This window comes from Calypte anna, chromosome 1 (genome assembly GCF_003957555.1).
Source record: "Calypte anna isolate BGI_N300 chromosome 1, bCalAnn1_v1.p, whole genome shotgun sequence".
NCBI classification, from domain to species: Eukaryota; Metazoa; Chordata; class Aves; order Apodiformes; family Trochilidae; genus Calypte; species Calypte anna.
In genome coordinates this window covers 155,647,789-155,652,075 of record NC_044244.1, presented here as the reverse complement: position 1 = coordinate 155,652,075, position 4,287 = coordinate 155,647,789, and the positions used below count along the sequence as shown (strand labels likewise).

Genomic DNA, 4,287 nt, shown 5'->3' with positions numbered 1-4,287 from the left:
CTCTATGCACTCAAAAGCCAGTTGAAATAAACAGACATTTACAAAGGTTAGTTCAGCCCTGGTGATTTGTATAGCTTTTTTGGGGTGGAAAATATTATCTTTTTCCACTGGGAGCCAAAGCTGGGTCAGCTAATCTAATATTTTCTGAATATTCAGGGAGTTGCTCTCAGACTTTTTCTAGTTTTACTTTGATCCCATATTTTTGTTCTCTTTCATATTTGATAGATTTTATGGATAAGGATGGCAGTTGAGGCTAATTTTCAGAGAAAGTCTAGTTCTTCCTAAAACAATAATTTTTTTTTAAAAGGATCATTTTTTAAACTGGGAAATAATTTTTATGAGTAGTTTGTCTCATTGGGGCAGTACTGGGAGAGTATATGAGATGGTTGAATCCATGGGGTCACAAAGTTTGACAGATACTTTGTTTTCAGAATAAAAGGTTTATCCTGTTAAAAAAATGTCTTGACAAGAACAGATTCTAAAACTACTTAAGGCAGTTTCCCTTCCAAAATATTTAAAGCATAGGAGTAGAGGAGTTATTGTGAAAGATTTACCAATTTAGCTCTAAATGTATCTCTTTATAAAAAGCTAAGAAAGGAGTGCCTATTTTAAAAATAATTTCTTAAGCATGCTCATTTCGACTTGGTTTGATAAAAAAAAATAAAAAACCCAAACTAATCCAGTAAACTGAAAAATGCTAAGGCCAAACTCCTCTTCACCCTGGAGAATCACACTTATTCACAATGATTATGTCAACTTACGTGCCTCTGAACAAGCACTAAAAACCAATTCTTTCTTTCATCAGTTGTGGAAAAGCAGCAGCTACAACAGACACAAGAGCAGAAAGCACTGTTGCAGATTCCCAGGATAGAGAATGAAATTAAGGAAACAGTATTTGTGTTGGAAAGTGGGAAAGCCTTTGCCCCCAATGGATTTGCTGCAGAATTTTTAAATACATTTGAAAGTGAAATCATATCAGGCTTAGAGGACGATGTCACCAAGCTTTTGAGAGAGGATCGCTCCCAGATTCCCATAGGGAAGCAACCAGCTTTCTGCTTCTCAAACCAGATTATTATCCTCTGGAGGGGATATCTTTTCGATAATTAAGTTTACAATCAGAATCCCATTTTACTGCTGATTTTGATCTTCCATACAAAACTCCATATGACTGCTCAGTAAAGTCACTCAAAGTAGCCAGAGAATCTTCTCCAATCTTACATAAATATATAATAATAACAACTCACATTTCTAGCCACAGTTATGAAGCTGCACATATGCACAGTTTTTAATGACACAAATGAACAATACAAATTTATCTTAAACCATTTAAAAGCACTGTTCTCAAGAAACAAGTAACTTGTATTACCAGATACCACCCCATAAGGAGTAAAGACATTTTTGGATTACTTATAATTTGTTAAACTTTTTCAAAATATCCTCTCCAATGAAACAGGCAGACAAACAAACAGACAAAAGTAAAACAAAACACTCCCCCCAAAACAAAACAAAGCAAAACAAACAAAACAAAAAACACTAAACAGCAACAAACAGACAAAATATATTTAGCTGTACTAAATATTTTCCATTAGCTTGAGCAATGAGCATGGAAAGACACAATTTACACTCTGTAACTTGGGTAAAAGGAACAGTGAGCAAAACTGTTACAATAACCAGTAATTTTTCTTGAAGCAGAGCAATGTGGTCCTTTTCACTGCTTCTAAACTATGATGAAAAAGATTCAGCAGTTTTTTTCTAATAATTATGGACTGCACCACAGGCTGACAAACCTCATATACAAACCCACGTCCACCTAAGTCAATGGATCCACCTCCTATTTTTGGTGGCTATAAGAAAAGATCAGAGGTCCTCACATCTTCTTCTCATTGATGGGAATGTACTGATTCCATAGAAACATCTGTGCACAGAAAGGATTTTTGAGAATTTAGCAAGGACTGTCCTGCTGGCACATGGCATAATGTCCTCCAGCACTTTAAAGCAGGCCAGAGAGTATCTCCTGTTTGTCCACTTATTAACAGCCCTCTTCTCCCTAAGGCCCTGGGAGGCAACCTCTATTAATTGTGGAATGATTTTGACATGATGACTCTCAAGGATATTTGTAATGAAAGAATGTTTAGGCCCTTTGAGAGGTTAGTGAAATATAAACTATACACCAAAACAACACGTTTATAGATATTTACAAATAAGACATTATCTGTGGGAGATAAACAGAGGAATTTTTGTACCCCTGAGTTCATTCCCTTCAAATACTAGCTTTTAATTATGGATAAAGACCGTGAAAAGAATCTGCACTTGTTACCGTTTTAGGCTGAATAAATTTAGGGGAGATAAAAGCTAAGATCAAGTACAAAAGTGATCTGGATCAAGAATTCTCTGATGAAGAATGGATTGAGATATGTAATCAAACAAAACCAATCTCCATTAGTGTAAGACACCAAATGTTTATATTTAATGTTACTCATAGAATATGTATGACTACAGAAAGTACGTGCAAAGTAAACAGCGACAGTGATGATGTATGTATAAATTGTAATTTTGAAAAGCAGTCACAGCATGTATGATAGGACTCAAAGCATTCAGCAACTGTGGCACAAGGTTGCAGAATCTGTCATGACTATTCTACAAATTTGTAAGTCCCTTACATCGGCTTGCCTCATCATCTATGTGCCCCCTAAATCGAGTTTGTGGACATTGGGTTGTCTGCTGCTAAGGCATTTATTATCAAGAGTATACCAAACAACATTCTCTCAGTCTGGGGTGTGTAGGGGGTGGACTGTCAAAGCTGGCAGAGAAATTTTGTCCGGGAAAAAAAGTTATGAAGAAACAAGGATGCTCCCTAAGATATATTGATAAAATATGGAACAGGAAAACATTTAGCCTAGAAAAAAAATAGAGAATATGATATATGAAGGACTACAGTATTTTCTATGTCTTCAATGAGAAGAGAAAAATGCCTATCAAATAAAATAGACACAGACGTATTTGTAGCTAGTTTTGTTGTGAAATTATTTTTTAGATCCAGATGTACAGATTTCCTACATAAAAAACTCAAGTTGTTGTATTTGCACCTGAAAAAAAGTCTTGATCTTCATTAGAATCATAGAATCATAGAATTGGCTGTGTTGGAAGGGACCTCAGAGATCATCAAGTTCAACCCTTGAACCACCATTGCGATTACCAGACTATGGCACTGAGTGCCACATCCAGTCTCTTTTTAAATATCTCCAGGGACGGAGAATCCACTACTTCCCTGGGCAGCCCATTCCAATGCCTGATCACCCTTTTGGTAAAGAAATTCTTTCTAATATCTAACCTAAACTTCCCCTGGCACAACTTAAGACCATGCCCTCTTGTCTTGTTGAAAGTCGTCTGGCAAAAGAGCCCAACCCCCACCTGGCTACACCCTCCTTCCAGGTAGTTGTAGAGAGTGATGAGGTCTCCCCGGAGCAGCCTCTTCTTCAGGCTGAACAGCCCCAGCTCCCTCAGCCTCTCCTCATAGGGTCTGTGCTCAAGTCCCTTCACCAGCCTGGCTGCCCTCCTTTGGACCTGCTCCAGGACCTCGATATCCTTCCTAAACTGCGGGGCCCAGAACTGGACACAGTACTTGAGATGTGGCCTCACCAGCACTGAGGACAGGGGAAGAATCACTTCCCTGGACCTGCTGGCCACGCTGTTCCTGATACAGGCCAGGATGCCATTGGCTTTCTTGGCCACCTGGGCACACTGCTGGCTCATGTTCAGCTTCCTGTCAATAAAAACATCGGTTAGATGCCATGAAGTAGGTGGCAGTGCCTTAACCGTATGTCTGTTGTACAGGCCACTGGGGCCTCTTCCATCCTCATCAAGGGGAGTGCTAACCTTCTCTCCTTTTGTTCCAGACATGCAGAAATAATGACAAGATATGAGGGATGTGGTTTAATTTGTCTTCGACTTTATTAACTAGCCCCACCTGGGAATCATTCAGCAATAACATGGAGAGTGCAGGTCATTATTTCTTCTTCACTTGCTTCCACATATTTGGGGAGAGCTGTCACTCAGAGCTGGAACCCCACTGCCCTCCCCTGCAAGGAGGGTTAAGAGGCTGCAAAGAGGGTGCTGCCTATTTGCTGCAAAAGCTTTTTTCCTTTTGCCTCTTTAGCAAGTGGCTGCTTTTTGATTTGCTTCTAACTCTGGTTTACCAAGGAAGCAGAGGCCCTGGGGAACAGGCACTGGTCACTTGCCACCAGGAAGCACCAGCAATTAGTTGGGCTGCCCTCTCCAGGTTGCCAT

The 4,287-nt window shown here is 39.4% G+C and overlaps 1 non-coding gene across 1 annotated transcript; it reads right to left on the bottom strand.

Annotated features, from left to right (window-relative positions):
• Positions 1 to 3,770: 3,770 nt before the first annotated feature.
• On the bottom strand, positions 3,771 to 3,898 carry LOC115600508. The gene has a single exon (XR_003989031.1). It is a non-coding gene; the product is annotated as a U6atac minor spliceosomal RNA (small nuclear RNA).
• Between the last annotated feature and the right edge of the window lie 389 nt (positions 3,899 to 4,287).